General features: G+C 34.5%; 1 protein-coding gene across 6 annotated transcripts in view; it reads right to left on the bottom strand.

Annotated features, from left to right (window-relative positions):
* Positions 1 to 14,800, bottom strand: part of FOXP2 (forkhead box P2) — a 417,066-nt gene that overhangs the window by 277,738 nt on the left and 124,528 nt on the right. For all 6 annotated transcript variants that reach the window (XM_054072236.1, XM_054072282.1, XM_054072226.1 and 3 more), the window contains exon 3: positions 9,729 to 9,811. The gene's annotated coding sequence lies outside the window, so the exon portion shown is untranslated. The remainder of the gene's footprint in view (positions 1 to 9,728; positions 9,812 to 14,800) is intronic.

The raw sequence follows: 14,800 nt of genomic DNA, 5'->3' as shown, positions 1-14,800 counted from the left end.
CAAATGATGAGATGAATAATGATCATACCATTTGGTAATTAAACATCTTACAAACCTTTTAACTGACTGAACGTCAGAAAGGTCAAATGAGATCAAACCTATTTTTTTTGTTGTTTTTAATTCTCTTATAGTAGCAATACAAGAGTAATTTAACACCAACTATACTACTACATGGCAAAACCAAATAATTAAACAATATACTTTTCATTCCTGTATTATTACACAGTTTGAACACACAGAGAAATCGTTCTTTCATCCTATAGTCCTATTATAATCTTAATTGTTAAGCTGCCAGAGAAGTAGCCACTCACCAGTGTACTTCAAATAACTAGCAATGCCATTAGATTAAGGGAAATAAACAGTACATAGAGCAAATCTAAACTATAACAAAGCACCAAGCAATTAAAATATACCTCCTTGCTAACTTCCTGTATAGTTTTAGGAATCTGAATTTTTATTAAAGGATGAGTACAGGTCTTTTCAACAGCTTGAAGACACTATAAGTGTTAGTCACCTCACCCATTAATTTGGACATTTTATCTATTAACACTAGAAACAAATCCAAAGTATTTATTGAAGTCACTTACAACTGTAACCTCATGAAAGGTTTTGTATTTGCCTGTAAATTTGGCAGCTGTAACGGCAATCAAAAGATGCAGTAAAGATGGGTTTTACCACAGACTGTTAATACTGTAAAAATCATTTGCCCTAACCACTAAAAGTTCCTCTCCAACACCTTTGTCAAAGATGAGGTTCCTAGAAAAGATAGTATCTGTTCCCATATGACTTCAGCATGAGCTTTGTGTTGTCATGAATCAAGTCCATTGTCAGAAAGTATAAATCCCACCATCTTCATGCAAACTATCATCAGCCTTCACTGCCCAAACAGACTCAGATCCCAAATACTAAAGAATGTCTTGGGTTTTCCTCTAGTTACCTTAGACCTCTAGTTACCTTCCTAGAAAAAGAAATCTTTATCAGCTTGTGAAAAAAACATCCAACGTCTTTCTCAAAAACAAAGATTCAGTAAACTTTCAAAATCATAAAACCACACAAGCACACAATAAAAACCTGAAATAACTGAAAAGCACAACTAGTAACATCTTATATGTATATTACAGTTCTTGCTTTCAGGAGAGCAAACTGGTCACTCTCAAAGACCATCCTTAGTCAACTGAGGCCAGTATCCCTGTATTGTCGCAGGTGCTTCAGTACAGCTAGAGCTTACCCACAAAAAGAGGTTTCTAGGGCAGAAGCTGAAAGAAAGAAAGAATTTTTACAATGGATTTGCCAGTCAAATGACAGAATTTTTCTGAGGAAATCCTGCATCTGTGCTGAGGACTGGCTGTTACTATGGGACTTGAGAGAGATGTGGGAGACAGATACCTTCCTAACATCAACTGCCAGTTGCTCACAGTACATTGCCTTTGTCTTGAGGCTGGGAGCAGAGGTCAAGTTTGCAAAATGAAGAAGAGGTAATTAAATCACGTGCTCTACCTTCTGGGATCTTTTAAGTACTGGACAGGGTATTCAAGTTCATAATGTAATAACTCCAAAACACTGTCCTAGCAAATACATTCAATCAATCCAATATATAGCTTCTTCGGGCCTAATAAATCAAATAAATTTAAAATACCTAGAACTAAAAACATTTCTGAATTGTGAAATTAGAAGAACATAACCGATAAGATTGCAGTAACATTAATGCTTCTTCAGATCTCCATTTCACATATAGTCCAAAAGTACAGCATTCAGCAAATCTTTGAGAGACAAAGAAAAAGGAAATACTCGTTTTTTTAAAAGTTCAACATGCAAAATTTTTGGAAAAAGAAATGTTACTTTACCATAACTAACTGGAGTGTTCCATTATCTATCTCATAGAAAGTAAATAACTGCAGGGCTTCCACAACAGAACAACTTCCCTTAGAAAAGCAAATGAACAGGTGCTCAGATCAAACTTATTTTAGGAGAGCATTATGCATGTGATTTAAGCATTGACCTGTGAAAACATGTTCTGTGGAGGCTCAAGGGCTTCAACACATGCTCACTCAGCAAACAGCTGCAGCATTTAAGGATGCTCCTGCCTTCTCCCTCTTTCCCCTGCTGTGTGCTACCCTCCCAATTCCAGAGCTGCCTGCTGCCACTCAAGGGCTGGCAAAACAACTATAGGATCACTCCTAAGTAACTTTTCTGCAAAGCCAAGCAACACGGTTTAAACTGTTATGGATTTTGCACTGCATCAGCTTGGGATCCTTTGCACATTCCTTTTCACTTTCCTTTTTGAAAGTGACAAGTTGAAGAAGAGAAAAAAGCTAGCAAGCAAACACAAGTTCTGGTGTAGATGCAATAATAAATTTCTGAGAGAAGACAAAGACACTGCAGCACCTGTTCATTAAATAATTATGTGCTTTACTTATTAAAAGTATTACTGATAAGAATGAGTCTAATACTTCCGCAGTGAAGGAGAAAGATTTAAATATGCGCATGCTTACCTTCCACATTCCTTGTAATACTACTGCTCAAAAGGGCAAATGCAAAATGATGCCATAAGAGAAACCTTTAAATATTTTTCCACTCATTTCAGTAATTCAGATAAACATATCAGCCTCTTTTGTAAAAATAAAATTAATAATAATGCATTTAGTCCATTTAATCAGTAGTGAAAAACTGGTCTGAGGAAATATTCCAGTTCAGAAATTCTGATAGGATGAATATGCAAAACCTACAAAATCCTGGACTTATTTTTCAAAATAAGTAGTAATGATCAAATTTGAGAAGTATATTGACCTAAAACTAAAGTAAAAGCCTTTGACTGGGTTGAGTAGAAATCTTCTATGTCATATTAATTCTTCAATAATGGAAAGAGAGAACTGGATTTGTATCATGTCATGAAAATGTATCTTACAGATAACAGAAAACAAAGGAAAAACTAATGGCAAGTGGTCATGTAAAAGAAGTTTTCATCTTGAAAGGAAGAAAGCTAAATGTTCACCAACTTGATTGTAATATGTACTGTTCAGAAAATAAATAGTATTTTCAAATTAGTGGCAAAACATTTAAGACATGGGGTCAAATGTGTTTGTCATATCACACCATCCATCTGCTCTAATTTGAAACATTTAGTAGTTATTAATAACTTCACCAAAATAATACAGAACGGCATTAGGCTGCAAATTCTACTACAGAAGCAAAGGAACTTCTATATGTATTTCAAAAGATCTAAAAAAAAATTGACTGTTTCTCCTTCAAGTATAACAATATTGAATTAAAATTACAGCCCATTTTGCATTAGTATAGTTACCTACAAAACTACACTTAACCAAATAATAAGAAATTTAAATTTCTATTTTGTACGTGCTTACGTACCATGTCCTACACCTTACTCTTGAGAAGCCTCTATATCTTGTTTAAGCTATTGTTTGTGGTTTTAACTTTGCAGTCTCAGATTACATGCCTGGTATTTTTCTTTGTAAAACCTTCACTGGACCTGTCATAATTTATCGAATATTTATATAGGTACTCGACTCTCTACATACAGTTTTCCATTAAGACCAGAATAACACATGGAACAAAACATGATCTGTTTTGCTTCTGTAGAAGACTCAAGATCAGGAAAAAAACAGTAGAAGTTCCTTCAACAATCAAACTGTGAATATTTGAAATTTGTAAAAAAAAAACTGATGCAGGTAAGCATGGGTTTCTCTGCCAAATCACCAGTAAATATCTCCCATAGGCTGTGACTGACAACAATTACCACTAAATAGCTGTTTTACAGCCTACATTAAAAATTCTAAGGCTGATTTCCTAAGGGACAGTGATCTTTGCCCAGTTCCTAGATGACAGTGCCCACATAAAAATAAATAAATAAATAAATCATTGCTCCTTTTTTTGCTGGATCCCACAATGAATTTTACAGAGGAGAATAGAAATTACTGCCCAAGATAGTTAACAAGTACTACTTGCAAATAGAAAAATCATTTAAAATAGCTTTTTATGGAGGTTAACTCTCAAAGCAATCATTCCGTTTTCTTGAGAAAGTTTTTGAGAAATTAGATCTGTTATTTCTTTCTTACGTAGTTCTTGTACTGAATGGCTTCCTTCATTGCCTATTTTTATTTTTTTAAATAAGGATTTTAAATAGCTAGATCATCACAGTTGTAACAGACTGACTTCTGGATAAGGTAACTTAGAAAGCCTCTCCAAAATATTGATCATTTTTTTACTATGTTACCAAAAACATGGGAAACAATGATATGAAAATCAGCCTTTTGGAATTACGTGAGATATGGTCAAACAAGAGACCGCATTGACATAAAACTGCATAAATAAGTTGTTCTGACAAATATGGGAAACCACATTTTGTTTCCTTAAGTTTTATAAGACTGCAAAGTAAACTACTGTTGAGGTTTCTATTCTTTTGATAAAATTCGCTTTTATTCTGTCTAAATCAATCTATGTTGGAGTGCTCACAGGTCTCAGCATTTTCTCCCAAATATTGTGGAAACGCTTAATGGCTTTCCAATTTAACTAAAAAAAACTATGAGAGATAGAACACACTTCACAGGACAGAAATGAGCAGGGATACTTTGTCTTTGATTTCCTACCAGGAAAAAAAAACCAAGGCAATGTATGTAATTAAAATCTAATTAAGATAGTGTTCTTTGTTGCCTCCTCAGGAAGACAATAATTTCTAAGACCTTCATTTCATAGAAAGCAGAAAAGGAAAATGAAAGGGTTAAAATAGGGATATGTGGCAGAGTTATGTGTTCCTCTGGTCTCTCCCACAGAAAGACAAATCTTATTCTTATTTCAAAAAATAACATGGGCATACTACACTACTCATCTACAGCAATTTTTTATAAAATAAAAGTGTTAAGGAGAATATTTGGGGTTTGTTGACCATTATTCTAAACAGTTTGTCACAATAGCTTTAGCAGTTCATATATTTCATGTACTGTATCACACTTCTAGGACTGTTAGGACTTATTTTAGCAACTTTACTTGCAATATTCACAATCATGTCGTTTAGTGATTATTAAAACCCTATAAAAGTAACAATCTATTTCACATTACTTCACAGAATTATTTTCTCAAATAATAAGCTCACCCTCAGTTAATCTCAAAGATCTTGCAATGCACTCTAGAAGCATTACCACACTATTTTTTTAAATTAAATTTTAACAGACTAGCTATCCATCACCCATCTCCTAAAGAATCAGAAGCAATAAGAAAATAAAATCAGTATATCCATTGCTCTTAAATAAAAAAAAAACAACAACTCTGTTTGAGAGAAGTAATGATTTAAACAGCAATAGAAATTCCATTGGAAATGATGATAATATTTTCAACAATTTTAGTTTTGGTAAAAGCCATTAACAGTTTCACATGAAGCCAGCAGACACTTTTCCCTGGTATATTGTGCATAAAAAGTATTCCCATCTGTTTCAATGCTTTGGCTTTTTCATGGGCTTAAACCTGTCAAATTATTCCATTTGATTTCAGAGAATTCTCATATGGCAATCTATTTTATTTACTTTATCTTCAATAAAATGGTTGAGTGAGCATTAGCAACTGTGAGACACAAGTTTCAATCAGTCCTCTGGCAAAGGCGTCAATCTACATTAGACCTACTGTGCTGTGAGCTGCAGCCAGAAAGCTGGAGTAAGACAGGGCAACAGTGAACGAGTGAGCGAGACCTAATAAAGCAGCAGTGAAGAGAGAAAATTTTCCCCAGACACTACCATACACTGCTTATATAATGTGTGTACCTAGTTCAACACACCAGTAGCTCCTTAATAAAGCTGACAGCTAAAAAGGAGCTTCAGACTCCAACTTTATTTTACATGACAACTACAGTAATGGTCCCCAGTTCTCAAGCAGGCCACATTTAGAAACCTGTATTCAGTTCAGTTAAAAATTAAGAGTTCCCACCTCTCTCGTGCATGTCACATAGAAAAAAAAGTCCATAAAATTATTAAGATGCACATCAACACTATGCATTTCATACCATTACTTGAAAAAAACATCAGGCATCAACTAGCTTTTCCTTAAAAATTTCTACCCGAGAAACTATAAAGCAATAGGTGTATTTGAGCAATACTCATTTGGGGAGATGGTATTAATAAGGACTAATTCCGAGAAACATGGGGCATCACTCCTAGATGCTGTGAAAATATCTCTCAAAGAACAAACTTTGTAGTAAGTGATGCAAATTCATATTCGATATGGGCTGTAAGAAGTAAAATATTGTAGTAATGCTCTTCTGCACAAATCAGACCATTAAGACTGTATTTAATGTTCAGCTGAATTGAAAAGCCGGCCAGTTTAAATCCATAGTTTGTTATTTTGTACAATCATAGCAAAAATTTAGTACCTCACAGTTCCAGGTCACAAATTCAATTCTATCAGTGTGAACTACTTTTTAACAAATGTTGCCCTCAGGTTCCCCCAAACCAGTCATTTACCACTGTTCACAATAACCCTGGAAAGATAATTCAAAGTTCTACAATAAACAGTGTCTCTGTTCTAATACAATTCCATTAAAATGTAAAGTACTGTTTGTGTTTCAGACTTTTCCTGGTGGAAACCAGGTTGAAGACGAAGACCAACAATCCTCATCCAATTACTTCTTGGAAAGCAGATATCATCTCTTCCTCTCAGCATTATGTTGCCTATCCTCCTCCTTTTCACCTACAGCAGTATCAAAACTTATTTGCTTTCTGACCAGAAGTGGAAGGGTTAGCTTTCTTCATGGACAAAGTCAATGCAATCCATTATCCAGATGATGGAATAACTTGTACAACAAATGCTTCACGTCGATTATCAACATGATCACTAGCAATGAGTCCTTACATAACTCTCTCAAGAGTTCTAGTTCAACTGCAAGATAACTATATGAATGTATTTTTGCATCCATCTAACAACATGATTATGTTTGCCCTATGCAGAATAAACATAAATAGAGAGACAATACTTGGCAGGTGTATGTAACACACACATACACATTCTGGGTACATGAGCTGTGCTGTTTAAAGACCTGCAGTACCAGGAAGAAATAGGAATGAGCACAGTGTCTACTCCTCCATGAACTGTCAATACACGGCAGACGAGTTAGGTCAGTTTAAGGATAATTAATACCACAACTACAATTCACTACCATAGGAAATAGTTACTTTTAGAAAACTTCCTTAGCTTTTTTTTAAAGCCTAATCAACTTGGGAAATCCAGATGTAACTGCACCACTAATACTTCCCAAAAGTGTCCATTTAAGCCATCAGTCAAAAAATGGAACATCTTTTCTCTGCTTTCTCATTTTTCTGAAACTAGCTCTAACTCAGTTTTCTAAAACTTATTCCTAAACAGGTAAGCGGTTTACTGAGAGACAGGATAGAAAATAAAAAGATTCTTTTTTCTCTGTTATTTAAAAATGTACTCATGGGTGCAATTTTATTTTTATGTATTTCTAACACTATTTTCATTACTGAATTCCAGGTTTCAATCAGTGCAAAGACACTGTTGATAAAAACTATCAACTCTAAGTGACATACTGAAGAACTAGCATTCAAAATTTACTACTATTTTCTCATGGACTACAAAACATTCTCTCTCGACTTTCACATACTGCAAGAAATAGAGACCAGTGGCCAAAAGTTTTTGGCTTTCTTTACAGAAAGCATTTTTATAGATTGTATTTAACTTAAAGTTATGGAAAAAAAATAACAGAGGAAACAGAATAACATTTACTTTCCTCCACGTGCCTTAAGTTCCAGACGTACTGGAATTCAATAAAATGATACTGCCAAGCTGTTATAGATGCATAAGTCAGTATTACTGCATTTCTGACAATATTTGGTCCAGAACACAGTAAATTTCCAGAAAAAGATATCCTTTAAAAAAGGATCACCAGTTTTCAATTACTACACAATTTCTACACAATTTCTATCAAAACAAAGAGTTCTCCAAAATACTGGCACTGAAGAAGCTATCTATTAATACAGACAAGTTACACCATTCAGACATATGTGTATAAATAGGTGATAGAAATCCAGTCATATTTCTACTACTAACTGGAAAATAAAGAATCTGACCTCTTTTACTGTTCTCTCCTTTGGATAATGTAGAAAAAATAGTTTTGCAAATATATTCATACATATTAACATACAGCCATATATATATTTATATGTGACACTATATGTAATGTCTGCTCTTTCCCTGTACAGTGCCACATATATTTCGATTTGCAAAATCAATAAAGTTAATACTGTGTCTTGTCTTCTTTTTATGGTTTCACCATATTCATACTGTACCCTTCAGGCCAGTGCCTTAAGTCCTTGGAAAAAGGTGAAGTTAAATCAGAAGAAAGGAATTTTCCTTTGTTATTACCCAGTGGGTGAAGAGAGTTACAGTGAAGCACATACCAGGGCGGTCTTGTTTTGCAGTGCTTTGAATTAGGTTAAAAAGGTCTGTGCTTCCTCCCAGAGGGTGAAACTTTAGAAAACTTGTTATAAACATAGTTTCAGCACTAATTACTCTCACCATCATTAACTCCTCCTGTAACTACTTCTTTTTCTTGCCCTTCTGAGCCACCAGTTCATGAAGATGGATATATCAAGATTATGCACTATAGAAGCACATTTGCCTATTTCATAATGTCTTAGCAGTTACTATACATGACATGCAGAGAAACAATACATATTTACTTTGGCAACAGTGGTCTACGTAGAAGCAACCTGGGATGGTTCCCATTATGGTAAGTTAGTTTGTTGTACCTTGTTGAAATTTGCATCTATTACAATTTACTATCAGGCATCAGTTGAGTATATTTTGCAATTTATACATTAAAGTCTCACCTAAAATTTTGAATTTGAAAAATTCTGGAAATAGTCTCAAGAAATCTTCTACCCCTGTAGGAAAAGCAGAATGTGGACAATTGCAGCACTTAACATGAAGGTTAATTCTTTGTTGCAATAGCAAGCATGAAAACTCTGAAACAGATGGGGAGCGGCTTGCTAAGCTCTCACTTTGCAATATTTACTTCAGAATGCTCTTTTCTAGATCTCTCTAAAGTAAAAAAAATGATATTCAGTTGTACATGATGCACTTAAGTTAGCTGTGAAGGTCTGGAGTAGAGCAAGGTATTCAATGGAAGCATGACAAGTCCCAGAGTGGTACCATACCAACTAAACATGTTTCTTCACAGACTGTTTACACCCACAGCAGTTCAAACAAGATTTAAACTTAGGGTCCTTGACATCATGCCTGGTTACCAACTGAACAGAGATCCTGGATTCAGGAAACTAGGACTATCCAAACTCAGGGATTCATTACTATTTAATTCTTCTAAAATTTTAATTTATTACAAAAATTTTTTATACAGTCCAAAAGAATTTTCTAACCAAAATTAGCTTAATTATTGTACTCCTAATGCAGCTGATGTGATGAAACATATGCAGTGAAACTTAACTCCAGGCTTTCAGAGATCTTGGTAAGAGAACTGTGTCCATTTAGTTTTTTGGCAGCTGCTGAAAAAGCAAGTAACAAAAGCCTATATGACTTAAATATTCTCTGCTATCTAGTCATGATACAAGCAGTCATACATCTCCGTGAATCAGACAATGTCAAGATCAGCTATTTGAATATGGACTGGTAAGCAAGATCAGCAATTCCAAAATAAAAGAAAGTTGCATAAAGTAATACTCAAAGAGTTATGATGCTTGACTTGTACTCACCTGTTTCTTCTAAGCTTCGAAAGACCTTTTTACTTCAACCTTGAACTGGAGTGATGTCCAAAATCAATTCCAGTACCATCATCCTGACAAGACAGAGAGAAATGGTTACAACTATTTAGACATTTTAACAAAAATAAAATAGAATTTGGCTTTATCACATCTCTTAATTAGTTCCAGATGTGCATAAGATGATTCATAAGTATTCTGAAAGAAAAAGGAGGGAGTTATAACCTTTCATTTTTCTATTTTGACATAAACATTGTGGTTGAAAGACTGAGCAAGTTGACAGAGTTTCTCATAACAAGTAGTCAGCTTAAAGACTAAATTCACTGTAGTCCACAAAGAGATATCGTTGTTCATCAAGTTTGTGCCTTGTAGTAGAGGGCCAGACAAGACACCAATCAAAGTGTAGTGTTATTTTTTTTTTCATTCTATTTCTTTATTCAGTTACCTAAAGGCAAATGAGAGGGAGGCTTTCCTGAAGTAGTTTGTTCCAGACACAGAACTGCGCACAGTATCACTACCAATAAGTTCACAGGGTCATCTGAAAGAAGGAAGAGAAGCTGGGAGACAACATGCCAATGAAATATACATCTATATGCATTTTAGGAAGAACGAAAGGTAAAGTAAAAAGAAAAAAAACAGCTTTGAAGCTGAGACTGCAAGATTGCGTTGAAGGGAGAAGGCTGGAAAAGGCAGAAGAAATAAGGACCATGCAGGTTTGTAAAAAGTGTATTCAGATGATATGTATGGCGGAGCGCATTTCTCTTTGCTGAAATCAACTGGCACAGATAATACTACATCTATGCCAGTATACTTACATACGCTCTAAAACAGAGGGGCTGCATGCAAACTGCCTAACGGAGATGGTCGAATAAATGTCTGGGAATTTTCTGGAACGCTGTTAGTTTGCAAAGACCAAAACTGTGGCAGAGACCTGGAAATATTTCCAATTTACTAACATAGACATAGCCTTAATGCCTGAAACTCTGCTACTTCTGAAGCGGATCCTACTATCCTCTCAATGGTGCCTCTTGGCAATTCTCCCTTGCTGACAAGGTCAGACAGAAGCAGACTGAAGATTAAAATGAATGTAGAATTTCATACAGAAAAAAACTGCTTTCCTACAGTTTAAAAAAAAAATAAAATATCTGTGTTCCAACTGGCATTATTAATACACAGTTTGTTGCAAGATGTTTGGACATTTAAAGGAGCTGCAGTTCTAACTTCTTCCTTTGTTTGTAGAGTTTAACAAAACCTGCTGGGAAGGTCGAAGTTCCTAGAAAACTGAAAGCTACCTGGCAGCCTCTGTAGTAGAGCAAGTGAAGAAGGAAGAGCAAAGAATGACAGTCTGGAGGAATAAACACAACGTGAAACCTCTGCACAGCAGGACAGCACTGGGAAATGACAAGGAAATCTTATGAGCTCTTAATACAAAGAGAAAAAAGAAGAAAATGTTAAAACAGGTAAAGAACCTAAGGCAAATATAAGGAGGTGAAGATGAGTGGCAATTCTTAAAAGTTGTTGGAAAGTAAAATATGTGTCAATGAAACTTTGCTTAATGGTCATATGGTCACCCTGGATCCAGAATGGAAACATCCAACCAACTGAAAGAGAAGCATTCACCTTGCTCTCCTATTTCCTATTAAAAGATTGCAGGCATAACTGTGTCTCTAAATCTTTAAAGTTTTTTGTGCACCTTAAGTCTAGACAGAAATACAGTTTATGGTTATTTCTTCAACAATACATACTGTTTGTTGAGAGATTTTAACATGTAAACTTCAGAGAGAAATATTCTGCATTTCTCTTTTTTCTTATATTCTTTTATGCCAAAAAAAATTACAAATAATCAGTTTCCTTAGCTTAGGTGCTATTAAACATCACATTTTGCTTCAGCTCAGAAAACAAACCAAGACAGCCATGATAATTGAAATCTTACATCAAAAAACCCGAACTATTTGTGTGAGATGCAGCCTTCTTAGAAGAATTTTTTTATTATAATATTTCGCCATAATTATTCTTAAAATGAAAGCAACCACACTTGTTAGTCTGGATTAGTAAAATTCTATATTTCATCTTTTTTGAATTATCTGGACTTCTAGAATTTTTCAGAAGCTGGTAAGGAATATTTGAAGTATGTAGGAATGCATATAGTAGGTGCAAACGTCTGCCACAGACAGATCGCAGACCCTATCTACCAACTTTCTTTTTACTAGTGTAAGTCTTCACCTTTAAAAACTTATCTTTTAACCTATTTAATTTATGCTACGTTCCACTCTGGTTTAGCCGATGACAGCTGCCTTTTAAATGTAATACTACTTTTCTTATAAACACTGATTTGCTTTGATTTTTGTTTGCATCCTAAAACCTGGACCTGAATCATTCCATTTATTCCATTTTAACAACATTTCTCTATCCTCTCTCCAATTGAGCCAGCACATTCTATCCCCTGGAATGCAGCAGGCTCATCTTTTATGTCATTGTTTACCTATCCTATACTGAATGTGCTTAGAGAGGTATTTTTTCTACTCTTCAGTGTCTGAATTCTATCTGAACTTTAAAAGTTTACATTCATATTCACAGAACTTGCCAAACAAAGCCTTGAAAGCATCCTAATAGATTATTTATTTATTTATTTTTAAATACAGTTGCAGTGGATGAAAGTTCAAGTAATTCTAGCAGCTCAGCGTAGTGTTGTTTACTCAGGCAGGAACACTGTCATCATATGAACAGTAGAGTACAAGTGAATCGAAAGTCACCTGCCTGCCACTCTTACCTTTCCATTCATGTCCCTAAGATTTGAACGAAAGAAGCAAATACAAAAGCACACAAACAAAGAAGAAAAACCAAGCAAAAAAAAAAAATATCTGTAATATCTGAGAATGGAAAAGGGCATCGATCAACAACTGCATTAACTTGATATGCACATGCTTATTAAAATGTAGGTTTAGAGGAATTCTAATAAAATTTTTCTCCAAGTGATAAATGTGCAACAATTATCATCACCCACCTAGCACAGAAGCTAGATAGGTGATAGATGCACGTTCAAGACTGAGAATGCTATGCAGTTTAGGTAGCATTTTGTCATACGATACTTTATATTAGGCTTCTTACATAATAAAGAATTATGCATTATGAGCACAATCAACAGAACTTGGCGCTTATTTACGTGAATTGGCATGGCTGTTTCAGATATCACTAGTAATTAAAAATAATATTTAATTTTAAATGAAAGTCAAATTCATTCCTAAATGAAGATATTCCTTCAAAACTTGACTTTATAACTAAACAAATACAATGCCCATGTGCTGCAGGTCATTCCCTCTAACTCCTTCCTTTATTTGTTGCATTCATCTCTTAGCTCATTTTATGTTTAAATCACAAATCATTAGGATAATTTTACCTCTTAAATGCTTGAACACTGTCCCTTGACAACACTGTGATTTGAGACTACATACTCTAATTCATTATGCTGACTTACTGGTGTCCTTTGGTATTTTTTTAAATGTAAAGAACTCCACCAAAGTGCACTACAGCTCTTAAGCAGTTCTACTATTTGATAGATCAACAGCCATTCCGATGTGTCTCTACTTCACACAGAATTTACTTATTCACATTTTGTCTATAGTAAAAATGGGTCAAATGGTGCTTTACTGCTTTAAGTGGGTATTTATATAAAATATTCCAATGAAGCACTACTCACTGAAGCATTCAGAAATATTTTAGAACATCGTTGAGGGTCACCTGTATAAAATATCTTTAGATATATTTGTTTTGAATCAGATAGATTGGGCCAGAGAGAAAACTGGTTTCATGAAAATAAGGATTACTTGCTAGAGACTATTATTTTAAAGACTTATGTATCCACTGTGATCCATAGCTTTCATCTTTCCTCTGCACAGCCCTCCCATGCAATTAAAAACAAAAGAAATATTAATTCATAAGAGGACTTCTAAGCAAGTCTTAAATTGCACTAAGTCAATGGAACATCCCAAATTTTATTTGAAAATACATAATTTACACACAATCTATAATGTATATCTTCTAAAAGTATGAACTAAAAATGTTTAAAGTTACTTAATAGTCAAACTATGTATTTTAGTTATATTTAAACTACTCCAAGACATTTATTTACACTACAAGAAATATGCATTTTTAAAGAATATTATGTAAAGTACAGAACTGCAAATAGAAAAAAAATATTCCCTCTTCTTCCTGAATCCAAGTATTCAGGTAGACAATTCCTGTGACAGAGAAGTACTCCGAAGCTCATAACCAGATGAGCACTACTGAATGCCATTATAATTAACAAGAACATGCAAAATAAATTAGTAGTTATGTTTTATAATCATTCCAAAGTTAAATGAGCCTATGAAAAGACCTTTATGCTACTGTGATCTCATTAGCCAGTTTTTACATGCTACTCTACATTACTACTTAGAAAAACGAAGGCTGGATTTTGTTACATTATCAGTGGGTCCAAACAGAAGTACTGTGGTGGGGCAGAATCAATCAGTTTTTTAAACTAGCACAGAGAACATAGTGAACTCCTAACCGCTTCTTGAGCTGTCAATCTTCCCCAACTATCTCTTTAGCAAAATTTTTATCAAATTTATATACTTATAAAATTTCACATTAAATTCTATACCACTAAAATTAATCTTGAATTTTCACAACATGGAATTTGATAATTAAAATACCTATACTCAATTAAATTATCTAGACAACATGCAACTATGCTAAGAAATAGGTCAAAGAAAATAATAAGAAGTAAAATTCAAAGAAAAGGGCTGGGGCCGGGGGGGAGGTGTTCCAGTTAGGTCTTACTTATCCTAAAGATTAATAGGACACTGATTACCTGTACTTATCAAGGCACACTGGAGAAAATGGAGATAGTACAATTAATGGGGAAGCCTGGAGCAAAAGAAAATTCACCTGTGATCAGCCTTCTCTTCCAAAACCTCCACAGCAGCATTGTCTAAATAGTTGAGTACACAGACTAAACCACCCTGAGGCAGGTTTAACTCCTTGACTCGCCCTTACATGATAGATAACCCATGTTGACACTAATC

This window comes from Cuculus canorus, chromosome 1 (assembly GCF_017976375.1).
Source record: "Cuculus canorus isolate bCucCan1 chromosome 1, bCucCan1.pri, whole genome shotgun sequence".
NCBI classification, from domain to species: domain Eukaryota; kingdom Metazoa; phylum Chordata; class Aves; order Cuculiformes; family Cuculidae; genus Cuculus; species Cuculus canorus.
The sequence above is the reverse complement of the archived record's forward strand: the minus strand, read 5'-3'. Positions and strand labels throughout refer to the sequence as shown.